This window comes from Pteropus alecto, unplaced genomic scaffold (assembly GCF_000325575.1).
Source record: "Pteropus alecto unplaced genomic scaffold, ASM32557v1 scaffold1701, whole genome shotgun sequence".
Taxonomy (NCBI): Eukaryota; Metazoa; Chordata; class Mammalia; order Chiroptera; family Pteropodidae; genus Pteropus; species Pteropus alecto.
In genome coordinates this window covers 100,400-115,946 of record NW_006430561.1, presented here as the reverse complement: position 1 = coordinate 115,946, position 15,547 = coordinate 100,400, and the positions used below count along the sequence as shown (strand labels likewise).

Here is a 15,547-nt window from a genome sequence, read left to right as displayed (position 1 = left end):
AAGTCAGACAGAGAAAGATAAATGCCATATGATTTCATTTACATGTGGAATCTAAGGAAGAAAAAGAACAAACTAATCAAAAACAGACTCACAAATATAGAGGACAATCTAGTAACAGCCAGACTGAAGTGAGTTTGGGGGGCTGGGATAAAGGGGTTAATGGTTAAAGAAGTACAAATTAGTAGTTGATAGTTGATCACGGGAATGGGGAGCGCGGCAGAGGGAATGCAGTTAGCATTAATATGTTGGCTAGGTGGAGGGCCAGGGAAGGGAGGGAGCAATTGGGGCGATCATTTTATGAACTATATAGATGTCTAACCAATGTACTGTATACTTGGAACTAATTTAAATTTAAAAAATGTTTCTACTAACAACAACAAAAAAAGACTTCACTTTGCACATGGGTCTGTTAATTTGGCAAAGTATGTGTTGAGCTTCTGTGGCCACACAGCCTAGACAGCTTCCAGATCCTGCACTGGCTAGTCAAAGAGCTAAAATCTTAAATGCACCAGCACTGTTAGCTGCCAATCCTCTGCAGTGGTAGCTTCAGAGCCTTATCTCTGCGTGGGATACCATGTCAAATCAGGAAGTCTCCCCTAGGTTGACAGCAAGGCCAGTGCTCACATCAGAAACGTTTTAGTAGCAGTGTCTTTGTTACCACTAAGAACTGACTAGGGACATATCTAATTAAACTGGAGAATACTAGGGACTAATATGCAAAAGAAATGATGGGAATCCTTGAAATTTTCCAATCGCGTTGCCCAAAATAAGAAAAAACAAATCCAATAGAAAGGCTGACGACAGTGTCGATGACTAAATTAGAAATCTTAAAGTTAACATTGAGTAACTCTCTCAGGAAGACATAAAGGTGGAAACCGCGCGGGAAAGAGCACTAAGAGGCGTTCCCAAAAGTGAAACAGAAGATAAAGGAAAACAATTTCTTCCCTTTGGACACTGAGAGCTCCCTGTCCTGGGGCTATCCGCCCCTCCCCCACACCTCCCCAGCCGCACAGTTTCATCAGATCTCATCTTCTTCCCTGTGTGTTCTCCAGTGGAAAAAGGTTGTTTCAGAGCATTATAACCTGGCCGAACCCACGGCCACCCAGAACTGTCCAGGAATCTTGGCACATCTGTTAGACTTGTGATCCACCATGTTTGGACAGTATTTGTACTACACACACTTACTCCTTACTTGAATTGGGAAGAAGCCCCTTCTGTTTCCCAGTGTCCTGTGGGGACAGAACATCCAGAGCCGGCTCGTGCTGGTCTGCAAAAAGCACAGTGACACCCCCAACACTACTCAGAGCCCTTTCCCATCGCTGAGTCCAAAGGTCGCAATTTCTGAACCGCAGCCCTTTGCTGGTGGGAGGTCCCAGCATGGGTACAACAACCCTGGAGTGTAGCCTGGGTTCGATGTGAGCCTACCAGTTAAAACCTACATACGCTGCCTACAAGAGACGCACTTCAGATTAAAAGATACATACAGACTAAAAAGAAGGGGATGGAAAAAGATATTGCCTTGATGGACCTAGAGGGTATTGCGCTGAATGAAATAAGTCAGATAGAGACAAAAAGTCACATGATTTCATGTACACATGGAATCTAAAGAACAATATAAACAAAAACAACAAAAAAGGAAAAAAACTCATAGATACAGAGAATATTTTGAAGGCTACTAGGTGGGAGGGGGATTGGGGGAACAGCAAAAAAAAAGGCAAAAGGATTAACAGGTACGAACGGATAATTGCAGAATAGACATGGAGACGTAGAGTGTAGCATGAGGAAGATGGTTAATAAGGTTTTAATAAATATGTAAAGGGGAAGAGGGGTACTAGATTTAGTGGGGTGATCACTTTGGGAGTTATGTGGATCTCTGATCACTGTGCTATATAACTGAAACTGGTATATTATCATATGCCAACTATAACTGAACAAAAACTCACTGAATTGTGCAATGAAAATACGAGCAACTAATTGTCTATTATATTTCAATAAAGCTGGGAAAAAAATAAAAACCTCATCCCTGCTCTTGCTTGCTTTTAAAGGTGTTTCAAACACTAAAGACAGTCTGATATAACTAGGCAGGCAATTTTCAATAAATGTTTAGAAGTATTTGATTAGTTTTGTAACCAATGTTTAAAGATTTGGGGGAAGTTACTTTGTTAAAACCATAAGTAACAAGAGAGCATTCAGAGGAATATTGGCCGTTTGCCTTTTTTAAATTGCTATTATTAATTGGTGGCTTTCGACTTCATAGGATAGATAAAAAGGCATTCAATGAAGTAGAAATATCGGTCAGTATTTTTCTCTACATCATCCCCACTTTCCCTGAGTGTTACACACAGTCATGGGTGGTTTCCAAGGTGGTCAAAGGAATCTTGACCTCTAACCAGCCTCTGTCTCTGTTTATCTAGCATCCTTCCATGCACAGCCATTCCACGTCCCCTGGATTTCTTGTGTACCACTGTGATGGCAGATACATTCCAGCACCACCGTTCAGCTAGAGCACCATTAATTAAGAGTTCATTAATATGGTCCCTGGCATCATTGGCCTCTGACCAAACCTTTCCCCTGCAGTGCTTCTTAAAAAGCCAAGGGCCCTGTAACTCTGTTCACTGTTTTCCTCCTTTGTCTAGCTCACAAACCACTCGTGGGAGAGCAAACATTGATCTAAGCCCTTAGCTTCCCCTTCAAGTTGTCTTTCCACTTCTCAGTCACAGGGAGATCCCCAAGGTCCGAATCTTTGTTCTTAGTTCCCCAGGCCCCTCCTCACGGAGCCTGTGGATGCAAGTATGTTGGCGTTGCCTCTCCAAGGCTCATCACTCTTCTGCGACCAACTGATCTTTAGCTTTGGTATACTAGGCGTATATGGAACTTGTGGCTACACTTAAACAGTTAGATTTGGTCCCGTATGAGTTTTCTATGGCTGCTATAACAAATTACCACAAACTTGGTGGTATAAAACAACAGAAATGTATTCCATAACAGTTCCGGAGGCCAGAAGACCAAAGTTAGTATCACTGGTATGAATCAAGTTTGGCAGGATTGAGCTTCCTCCGGAGGCTGTAGAGGTGACTCCTTCCTAACCTCTTCCAGCTTCTGTTGGCTACCAGCATTCTTTGGCTGCATCCTTATCACTCTAGTCTTCAAGGTCAGAATTTTCCAGTCTCTCTCTGTTCTTTCTTAACATTGCTTTCTCCTCCTCTGCATGTGTGTACGTGCCTGTGTGATCTCTTTTGCTGTTCTCATAAAGATAGTTGTGATTAAAGGCCCATCCGGATAGCCTAGGATGATCTCCCTATTTCAAAATCCTAAACTTAATCTTATCTGCAAATTCCTTTTTTCCCAAACAAGGCACTATTTTCAGTTTCCATGCATTAGAACCTGTTAATCTTTGCGGGCCTTTATCTAGCCGAATACAGGACCCAGTTTATGCCCCTGCTCTAATCCAACCCACTGGGCCCACCCCTCTTTTCCACTTACATCTTCTGTTGGAAACTTCCTGCAGGTAATTGTCTAATAAATCCACATAATAAAACAAAGTCTTGGCTTTCCGATGGAAAAATTACTCTTGACCTTTATATACTTCCCCAACCTGGGAGCTAATAGTTCTTGGCTCCGGCTTGGGAGGGAAAGGGTGATTCTTACATCTGTCAGTCGCTGACAGTCCCTCCTAGTAACAGGCTTAGGTTTTTCACGTGCTTCATAGTGCCACATTTGCGAAACAAGCAACTCTCTTATATTAATATAGTTCATGTCACATGATGTAATCTCAGTATCATAACGTGCCATTTTTGACATAATTTATGCAGGAGTGAGGATGGAAAGGAAGACAGAACATGAAGGGAACACAGAGTCACACCCTGTCATCTTTGCCTCTGTATGTAATATTCTAAAGTTTGTATAGGTACATACCAAATGATAATAGTATTTACCTTTGAGGAAGACAGCAAGGTTCAGGAAGGGATCAAAGAGGGACTTTTTTTCTCAAAATTATCATTTAATGTTGTAAACATTAAATAAATGTAGGTCTAAGTAAAAATAAATAAATGTATATAATATACCATTCAAGAGGGAAAACAAGACACCAAACGATGCTTACAGAACGATCTCAGTTAAATAAAATAAAACCAAATTATCTCTGTATATGTTTATGTGTATAAGTGATAAAGGAATAGGCAAAGTTCTGGAAAGATGCTCACTGAGAGGCTGACAATGTTCACGTCTGTGGCAGGAAGGGGACAGAGATGGGGGTGTGATGTTCAATATTTCTTCCATATACCGCCTGTTGTTTGAATTCTTCACCGTGAAAATACAGTCCGGTAGTATGGTGGTTAATTCTATGCGTCAACTCGGCTAGGTTATACTGCCAGTTGTTTGGTCAAACATCTAACTAGATGTTGCTGTGAAAGTAATTTTAGATGTGATTACCATTTAAACCAGTGGACTTTGAGTAAAGCAGATTAGTCTCCATAGTCTAATGGAGACTAATAGTCAACCGTTTGGAGTGGGCCACATCCGAACAGTTAAAGGCCTTAAAAGACCGAGGTCCCGCAAAGAGAAAGGAATTCTGCCTCCAGACTGTGTTTGAACTTGAGCTGCAACATTAACTCTTCCCTGCACCTCCAGCTTGCCTGCCAGCCCTGCAGAATTAACACTTGTTAGCCCTCACTCCACAGTCATGTATACATGCCTCCAATTGGTTCTGTTTATCTGGAGAACTCTGACTAATACAAGGAGCAACCGAGATGAGACTGTAGAAAGTAAGTTACTTCTCCATTCGGGACTCTTCTGCTTCAAAGACGTGCTCTGGAACTGAAAAGACCTGGCTTAGAATTCCAGTTTCACCACTTTTGTGTCCTTGACCGATTAAACTTTATAGATTTCTGCTTACTTGTTGGTATACACAAGAGAAATAATGGAAATAATCATTTGCATTACTGTGAAAAAATCAAATGATACAGAGCCTGGTACATTGAGCATTATCACAACTCAGCAAATGCCATTTAGTGTTATTAATAATGGTTTTCATTTTATGCTAAGAAAGCACTGGGAAGCAATTTGAAGGGTTTTGAGCAGGAAGTAACATAATCTGATCTGTTGGGAAAAAAAAGAATTCTGGCAGCTATGTGGGGAATGTATAAAAGAGCAGCAAAGTAGATAAAAATTCAATTTAGGAAGCTATTGTACCAACTTAGGGGAGATTAGATAATTTGGAGTGGGATGGTGGTGGAGGAGATGAAGAGATGAAGATAAGTGGGAAGAGTTGAGAAACACTTAAGGGTTCAAAATTTTATTGCTTTGACTTCTGCTTATGGAATGACAGGGGAGCTTTCGACAGGCCGATGCTCCTATAGAGAACAACAAGAAAATCTCATGAAAATAGGACACACGTTCCCACCACAAGAAAAGAAGTGACAATTATGCGCCATGATGGAGGTGTTAGCTACTGCTGAGGTGGTAATTATATTGCAATATATAAATCTATCGATTCGACATGTCGTACACCTTAAACTTACACAATGTTATATGTCAGTTCTATCTCAACTTAAATGAATTGTTAAAAATCATGTAACATAGGGACATGAGGGTGGACTAGGACTGAATGTAAATGAGGATGGAGCAGGGGGCTCTGTACCTGAAGCTTACCTGCATGGTAGATGCATGGGTGTCCGGTTTTCTATTGTTCCTTAAACTGTTAATATACATGATACATTATCTTTCTTTTGTATATGCTATATTTAACAATAAAAACATTATTAAATAGTAAAAACAAAAAAAAATAACCAAAAATCAGTTTAAAGGCATTGGAATGCTACTGAAGTGATCAGGACTTAAGGGGCAGGAGAAAGGAAAGTCATGGAGAGGTGAAATGATATTTTGCAGCTTTTTTTACCCTGGGGGAATTTTCCAATTCCGGGCACAGGTCAGGAGGCCGAGAATCCAGGCTCCACACAGGTATTAAGCCACAGCTGGGGACTAAAAGACCAGCAGAGCTTTTAGTGGTCACACAGTGCTGGAGGGACAAAATTGGAAGTTTAAAGGAGCCAAGATTGCATCGAAGGAGGGCGGCACGGAAGACTGAGTATGTCACAACGCTGGCTCCCCCCGCCCCAAGACCTATCTGAATTCCGAATTAGTGTGCAGTAAGAAACGAAGGAGATAAGCAGAAAGCTTTTCTAAGACAGAAGTCTCATGGCGAGAAAAAGAAATAAAAGGAATTCATTATTTGAAAAGCAGTAAAACTATGTTTATCTGCAGACAGCACTTTTTATGTAGAAAATCTCATAGAATCTACAAAAATAGCGATTACAAGTAATACGCGAGTTTAGCAAAGTTGTGGGATACCAGGAAGGAAGGACTGAAAGGGAATACGAGGAAGTTTTGTGGGGATGGAGATGTTTATATCTTGGTTGTAATGTTAGCTTCATGGGTGTATGCAAATATCGACATTATCAAACTGTACAATTTGAATATGTACATGTCAATGACACCTGAATAAAGTCACTTAAATAAAAAAAAGCGAAAAAGAGACAAGGAGAGGGCTGACAGTTTGAGAGAAACAGAGGAGTCAGCGTCTGAAGTCCCCGAAGAGATTGGGAAATGATCTCAGTGGGGAGTCTGTGGTCAGAGTGGCATGCTTGAATCACTGATTTTCGAGGTGGGGCAGTTACAGGAGTTGACAAGGCCTGGGGCTGAAGTAGGGGTCACTTCTGTACCCATTACGTATCCTGTTCTTTTTGCCCGAGCATGACCTCCCTCACTCTGCCTCGCCAACTCCTACCCATCCTTCGGATCTCAGCATTCATGTCCCTTTGCTGATGGCACCTTATGTGGCGTCCCCAACCCCATCTAACTTAGGTCTTTCTCTAACACACTCTTGTAGGACTCCATATACTCTGCCTTCCTAAACACAACACAGTGATTACAGATGTATTGGTGCGATTCCTTCAGAAATCCGAAGCTCCGTGATGGCAGCAACCACAGGTGGTTTTGCTGACCATTGCCTCCCTAGCACCTGGGGCAAGGCATGGCGGAGCACAGCCATTTGGCATTTATCGAATATGCGACAAGCTATTAAGCGGAGTGTTGTCTATTTCCACAGGATTTTAGTCCAAATTTGAAGACAGTGCGTGGTAAGTCTCTGCACAGTGTCCAGTCTTAGTGGAAACACAACACAATGCTTCTTATCTAAATCAGCCCAAGATGGCCTCTGCGTGTTGGCCCCTAGGACAAAAGAGTATTTTGGCCCTTCTACCTTCTCCGTAAGAAAGGAAGAGAGGTTCTCTCTATCCCCGAATCAAATGTGTCCCTTTGGGTCCTCCATGGAGCCAAATGGAGTTCGAAGCACAAAAGATCTATTGAGAAGGATAAAGGGGAGAGGGTACCACTGTGATGGCGAGATGCCTGTGGAAGAAGACAGAGATGGAAGGAAGACTGAAAAGAGGAGTCTCAGACTGTGGCGCAGCTTTGAGATAGTCTTAGCCAGCCCAACGGGGAGCTCTGGTGCAAAGATGGCCCATAGAGGAGTCTCATATTGAGCAGAAATGACTCTAGTAGCCTGCCGTGTGACGCTATTGACAGGAAGCCGCTCGGGAATAGCATGGCCTCTGCTCAAATGCTGCAGTGGATCCTGAAGGCATTGCACCTGGATACTGTTAGCTGACTGACAGATACATGTGTAATCACCGTGTTGTGTTTAGGAAGGCGGACTATATAGAGTCCTACAAGAGTGTGTTAGAGAAAGACCTAAGTTAGATGGGGGTGGGGACGCCACATGAGGTGCCATCAGCAAAGGGACATGAATGCTGAGATCCGAAGGATGGGTAAGAGTTGGCGAGGCAGAGCGAGGGAGGTCATGCTCGGGCAAAAAGAACAGGATACGTAATGGGTACAGAAATGACTCCTGTCTTAAAGTGACATCTACGTGGTGAACTTTCCATAGCTGCCACAGTCCACCCCTTGTGCTGCACAGATCCACTACTCCATATACGTCCAGGGAGCAGTTTCTCTGTTGTTCCCATGGGCCTTGCTTCTTGAGGGCCAACTTAGAAGAGAGAAGTTGATGAAATAACTCCACTGGGGCTGTTGGTCTTGCAGCCATAACAAGTACTCATTATCCCCCTCCTCCACTACCCACTCTAGGTTTCCCTCGCCCTCAGCTATCGCCTCTGAAGTCTCGGTGACTTTCCTTCATCCTTGAGGGGTCTGAGCCCTGGTATCTATGCCTTTCTCAGGCTGTAACTGCCACACTTGGCTATTCACAGTCACAACTGGGCAAAGGAATACCAAGAGTCACCTGAGCATATCATCTAGACTCCCCACATATTCCTCCCTGCCCCAATTTTAACATCAGTTCTATCTCTTCCTTGATAAGTATCCATTACCCTGCCAAAATGGTGACTCTTCCTGCCTGCTGGTCTCTAGACGCAGAGAATCAAAACTTCCCAGGTAGCAGTCACATCTATAAGCACAACAAGCCTCTGGCTGTATCTCTTGTTGAGAGCGCACTCTGTTTGGAAACTAGAACCTCTACCCCTTCAGAGTCCAGAGTTGAGTAATGAGAAGCGTAATGTCCATCTGGGTAGTTCAGTGGGAAAGATGGAAAGTGGGGCTAGTCTGGCTTCCACTCCTTGGCTCTCATATCCATGCATTCTTCCTATGGGGGGCACAGTGCCACATGGAGGTCTTAGATTCAGTGCCTATACTGCATCCTGGAGGATGGTACTCCGTACTTGCAGAGTGTTGGCTCTAAATTTATACTTCAGCTGCACCTGCAACAGGACTTTCTGGAATTGTAACAATATAGCAGCTTTTGGGTAATACAGTGTAATACCAGGGAATCAAATGCTCATGGGCCCACTCACACACATCCTTCACCCTGAAGTCTACCTCCTGGTACTATACTATCTTGTGGGATTTCAGGTCTGCAGATCATGTGCTCTGGAAGCTTCATGATAGTGATGCTGGCTGAAGCTCTGCCAGCAGGAAAGGCAAACCCATTCTCAGAATAGATGTCTATTCTTGAAGAAAGAAAGGATGTCCCTTCCAGTACAGAAGGGACGCAAACGTAGTCAACATGGGAGAATGGTGCCATACTGGGCTCACGACATTAGTCTTTCTTTCTGGCAGATTGGACATTAAGAACCAGCAGTAGCAATATAAGCCATGGTAAGTAGGATTCCATGCTGTCGAGCCTATGAGCAGTCTCTATCTCTCCTACTGTGGCCACTCCCATTCGTGCACCCTTCGTGTCAGTCCTGGAATGGCTGATGGTGAAGGGTGCCTAACATCGACTTGCCAAGTCAATGTTTCTAGTTGGCTGTTAAGTTACTCTTCAATTGTTGATGCTTTCTGGTGGGCTCTGGTATGTGATATAAGTCTTCTGCCTTCACGCTCACTCCATATGTTTATCATAGACTTCTACTTTGATCTCCTTTTCTTCCAGTCCTTTTCCTTCTAGGCTCTCAGCTAGGACATTGGTCACTGCTCTGGATGCATATCTTTTCACCTTAGACCACTTTTTCTTCTACAAAAAGGGCAATGAAGCACACCTGTTGTAGTTCCCTCTGTGTTGTATTTCAGGGACGTCCCTGGGTGTGGCTGGAATGCAGCTGCCATCCGTTTTCAACTTGTACTCAAATACCAAGCCGATCTAGCCAAAAGCCAAGCTTAAACCTTTTCTTCCTCCTTCACCTGGCCATACGGGATCACGTGGCCATAGGTTGTGAGCTGAGGAAGAGGCTGGAGTGTAACTGTAAAGGGTAACATCAGGGTCTCAGGCACGGTTCACAGAGCTTACTCACACATCTGTCCCTACGCAGACTGTATTCTAGACATATCGTTTCCATCCTACAGTGAATTGCTCATGAGCTATCTCAATTTGACTTGATGAGTGCGACAGGACCCAGCTCATAATAGGAAATTCCAGATACAGTCACTTGGTGTCCCATAGTCAGTCAGTCTGTTTCCACTAGGGCCCAGAAGCACACCGGAAAGGCATAGAATTCTGTGATGGGGGTGGCACACCCCTGCTCCAGAATCCCAGGGGCAATTCTTCTGCAGGGGCTGGCCTTGAAATCTACACTGCATCCTTGCCCATGATTGATACCCCTAACGCTATACAGTCTGTCAGATGAGATGCCCCAAGGAGATGCTTACACTTTAGCCTAAACCTGCTGTAGATTCCTCTCCTGCATCTCATCTCTCTCTAAGCTCTCAGCCTTCTGTGTCACCGATATACGGAGAGAAGCAATAATCCTGGAGGTGGGATGTTTTGTCCCCAGAACCCAATGAGGCCTATCAGGTGCAATACTTCCTTCTTTGTGTTGGAAGACCCAAGATGCACTGATATGTTGGTTATTTTGGAGGGGGAATCCTGCCATATACCTATTAGGCTCCTAAAAACTTTGTTGAAATGGCAGTTTCCTGAATCTTCATAGTATTTATCTCCCACCCCCTGGTGCACAAGCGTCTCACAGACGCCTCGTACTCTTCCTGTCCAGTCAGTACGATGGTGTCAGTGTAATGAATCTGAGTGATGTTCTGTGGGTCTGTGTAGATGATCCACATTTCTCTGTATTATATTATGAGATGGAACAGGTATAATATAGGGCAGACGAATTAACAGGGTCGTGGAACAAATTGTACATAAATATTTCTATCTGTGCACATGATTGTGAATTATTTCTTATCGTCTTCTTTTCTTTAAGGCTGGACTAGAAAGGAATGTATTTATCAAATCAATGGCCACATACCATCTGCTTGTGCAATGATAGCACATCCAGCACAGGGCATCCATATCTGAAATTACTACCTACCTGGTGAAGCCTCGGGCAGTATACAGTCATTTTGCGAAATTCTACCAATTCCCACAGGAAACAGACTGGCAAAGTAAGTGGAGATATGTCAGGGACCACATCCTTTCGGTTTTTAAGAGTGGCTGTAATCTTTGCCATATCTGCTGTGATACTGTTTGTGATTTACTGTTGGCTGGAGAGGAGGGCAGTTTCATAGACTTCTATGTGACTTTCGCAAATGTTATGGTTGCCTGAGAGACACACCCTGCGGACGAAAAAGGGGCCACATACTAAACCTGATAAGCTCAGGGGAGGCCCGCATAGCAGAGACCGAAAGTAACCACATACGACGTTCTGAACATAAAAATTCCTAACTAAAAACAGGTTATGGGAGATAGTCACGTCCTAGGCCTGTAGCTTCCTTAACAAAGGTCAATCTTTACCTTTGAAATTGTCTACTGTCTTTCTTCATCTAAGATAACATACCTTTCAAATATCAGAGTAATTTTCTTTTTCCGGACCCCTCAAGGCACAACCTCCACACCAGAGCATGAGGCTCCATTCTTATCTTGTCCACATACCATCTCTGTGCGCTGTTAACATTAACTATTCTGTACCCACCGATGTAAAAGAGGTCTTTCTGTTTTACTTTTTATCCAACCCAGAGATTTCTTCGCTTTGCTCTGTCCCACCACCTGAATCTACTATCAATGGATGTCATGTGACCCTCCTTACGTCTCCTCCTTTGATTCTAAGGTATAAAATAAGCTACACAACTGCCATTCTCTGGAGCAGTTTCTCAATCTGTTGAGATTTTGCTTTCTGGCCAATTGTCATCAGATTGGCTCAAATAAACTCTTTTTTTCTTTCCTAAAAAAATTTTTTTTAATTATCAACTAAATTCTTATAAAATCTTTTCTTAAGCTGGATGTTCTTTTGTGGACGACCCCCACCTAAAATTTGGTTTGGATGTTGACATTGAGAACACAAAGAGGGCAAGCAAAGTTTTATTACTTACATAAGTGAGGATTCTGGGGAGAGCAGGACAGGCCTGTCGAGCAGTTTTGAAATGGCTCGTGAAAGCAAGGAAAAGAGAGAAGCCTGGGATTTCACTGTGGTTAGAAAGTGGGGCTGAGGCGAGGGTTCTCCATGTGCGGAGGGGCACGCGTGGTTCAAATCTCCCTCCAGTGCAAAGCAGGAAGTGCACAGGCTTTATTACCAGGTTGTCCAGATATGGGGCACAACGGGAAGAGGGAAGGCCAGCACAAAACGAAAGGTCATTTTCTAGGTTAAATATGGGCTGAGGGCAATGTTCCTTCCTGCCTGCTGGTGCTCTGGGAAATGGAGGCTTTTAAGACTTGAAAGATAAACTTCAAATGACCTACGCTGCACCTGGCCTCATGCCAGTGAGGGTTTTTGCTAAAAGGAATAAAAATTAAATGAGGCTGAACAGAAGAACCTGCCTGCGGAAAGGGAGATGACATCGGGCCCTCTCAGCTATGTGGACAGAAAACAGGGGTTCTCTGAAAAATATGGAAAATAGCCTCACAGGATGATCTTATCATAAATTCTGAACTGGGCAGGTCCTGGTGGGTAGGCATGCCCCAGGCATATAATTTCTTTAGTAAAAGAATTATCTTTGCCTTAAACAAGGTCTGTCCATTGTTTCTGTGCTTTTAGGCTAATGCTTCTTTGAAATGTCTCTTTTCGGTCCCCTCAGAAGCAACACCACCCTCAAGAGAACACGGAATCTCCTTAATTATTTTATAATGTGATTCCCACCTTGTTCTCTATTACCTTCATGTAATCTTCCTTAGTTCTCTCCTTAATCTCAAATGCATAAAAGAAACTAAAAAACTATTATTCTCTAGCGCATTTGAGATCTTGCTCCCCTTCCATACGTTGTCAGTAAAAACTCTCTGCAGGTTTGGACGTTTCCCACATCGACGACTACTTGATACCAATGGCAACACAGAAACTACTGGCTTTAATGTCAAAGGTCCAGGAAGATACCATTGAGATGGAGACAACCGGAAGGTCACAACCATGATGTTACCCAAAGTATAACAGTTGACCTTCAGTTAAATGATACAGAGAGTCTATCTGCACAGACCATAAGAGCAAAATGCCCACCAGGCTCACCAAGGCCTTGGGGGCAGGAATTACCCACGCACTAGAAGCAGTATATAGTGTACTGAGAGGACCGTCCCAGACTTTAAAAACGTAGCTTTACAACTCTGTGACCAGGGCAATCCCCTCATTTGTCTTGAATTCAGTTTCTACTATCCAACGAGGAAATGCTCCATGATCTCTGGAGCTGGGAAAAGTAAGTCTCCACTGCCCTGGAGGATCTCCCTGGTCACCCCCACCCAAACTCTTGGGAACTAAGCCTCTCCCCACGGAGCCCCGGGGCCCAGAGCAGGCAGGACTGCCCCGGGGTCCCGCATGAGTGGATGATCCAGCTGCCCTCCCCGCGCGTCCACAGCCCCTGCCCCCGGAGAGCTCTGAAGACCACTGTCCAGTGTCCACGGACGACCCACACCAGGGCACCTTGCCAAACAGGATCGGGCCAAAGGAGCCTCTTTCGGCTCCTCAAGGGACCGAGCTCCCTTCCTCCCGCTTCTGTCTGGACTGTGGCGATGGTCCACACATGGTCAGAGGGGCCCGCTTCAACCCCAAGGCCAACAGGACACCGGGTACACGAGGCCGGCGGGGGAAGGGCAGTAGGAGCCCAGGGTAGCCCCAGAAATGCGACCGGATCCGTCTATGATCCTCGCGCGCCATCTGGCGGCCGTCGCAGGTACGGCTTCAAGAGAAGCGCCGCCAAGGCCAATCTCGACCAGGGCAGCCATTTCGCTTTGTACGCGGGGTCACGTTTCCCGAAAGGCATTGTGACCCGAGCTTGCGACTGCAGGAAATGGCGGCCCGCGCAGGCGCACACACGCGCCGTGTGGGGAGGCACATACCCGTATTTCCTCTTGCTTCCCAGACCCCTGGAAGACTGGGGTTCTCTCTGCATCCACCCTTTTTCCCTCCTCATCCAGAATCTCCTGGCTTCGCACAGAGATCGTGAAAGGTCTGGCACAGTAGTTCCAGACACTGAATAGATATGAGAATAAATTGGGGAGCATTTGAAAAGACACCTGTGCTGGAGCGTCAACGCAGCACTCCATCCTGCCAGCTGTCGCTTGTCCTCCTTTCAAGGCCTTACCCAATTATTTTGGGAGCTTTCGGTGTATGCCCTGGAAAAGCAACAAGCTACTCAGTCCAACCACTAGATCCCTATAGTCTGGCACCATCCAGTTTACACAACTCAGTTCCCTTACCTGGGTCCATATGCCATTGCGCCCTGGGTTGTGACCACCTTTTGTAAGTTAAGCACCCCACAGCCCCTCTTGGATCTTTCCCTCAACATAGTCCAATGCTCACTGGGAGTCCCAGGCCACTGTTGCCCCCAACCTCCACCCTCAGCAGACCTTTCCATCAATTACCCACAGCAGAGGTGAGACTCAGCTGAAACATTCCGTGACATTTACTTAAGACAAACAGCTACTGAAACCGTTGAAGAAAGGGAATGACAACGCCAAGAGGAACTTCTAACAGCCACTAGAGCCCATAAGTCTTGGCCCTGCTCACCTCCTGGGGTCCCTCAGCGGCCCCCCACACCCGTGGACCTCCCACCATAGTCCCACTTCCAGAGGGCACCACAATTGGCATTTGCAGGACGGTGGATGCTGGTGATGTCAACTCACTGAAGGCACCACTCCCCCAGTGTCCCACATGCTGGGGCCTGGCCTTGCCCTATGACCTCCACAGAACAGTCACGGTGAGGCAGGATAGTTAGCCTAAGGAAATTGCCTTAATCCCTTACTCAACCCTTTCCCTGCAGCTCTGGAATTTCTTCCTTGTCCCTCACTCAGCTCTCTCCCTGTTTCAAATCCCAGCAGGGTCCAAGGACATAGAACAAAATAGGTGGCCTTGAGCTGCCCTCTCCCCTCTAGGATAAGGCTCCGGAGTCTGTCCTTTGTCCTTTGTTAAACTTTGGCTAATCATATCATTATAGTATCACCATTGCAAGTACCATGTCTTCAGGCTCCCCGCCCCCATTCCCAAGCACTCAAAACAGCCCATGATTCAGACAGCTTGGGAAAATACTTTGCTAGTACTTTTCTATTAAGTGTGTGCTTTTGCTTCGATAAAACTTGTGCTTTCCTGTTTGGTGTCTGTTGTGTCCTTGAATTGTTTTTCATGGTCTTAAAAAAAAAAAAAAGCTTGTCCTCGGAGCTCCAGGGCAGGGGGTCCCTTTTTGGATTTCCACACTGTGGAGCTCTCCCGCATTAACGAGATTCTGGAAAACACAACAGGGGACACCCCACTAAGCCGAGGAAACTCAGTCCCAAGGAACAACAGGGTGGCACATCACAGCACAGTCCCCATGGAGAGTGCAGCAGTCCCCCGGGCCCTGCCCTATGGCAGGCACGGGACAGTCACAGGACGCTGGAAAACACAGCAGGGGACATTCCACCAAGCCGAGGAAACTGAGTCACAGGGAACAACAGGGTGGCACATCAGAGCACAGTCCCCGTGGAGACTCCGGCAGTCTCTCTCCGTCCCTGGTCCGGTTCTTCCTTCCCGAGGTCACGGGTGAGCGTCGGCCACGCCCTCGTCCATCTTTCCTGCCGTCTCCTGGGACTGGGCTCGGGGGGTCCGGGGTGGGGGGGGCTGCGGAAAGCAGAACACACCTCTCC

The 15,547-nt window shown here is 45.4% G+C and overlaps 1 protein-coding gene across 1 annotated transcript in view; it reads left to right on the top strand.

The window, feature by feature from the left end:
- The window catches only part of PNMA6A (PNMA family member 6A), a 32,459-nt gene that overhangs the window by 15,821 nt on the left and 1,091 nt on the right, over positions 1-15,547 (top strand). The gene's annotated exons all lie outside the window — the stretch shown is intronic.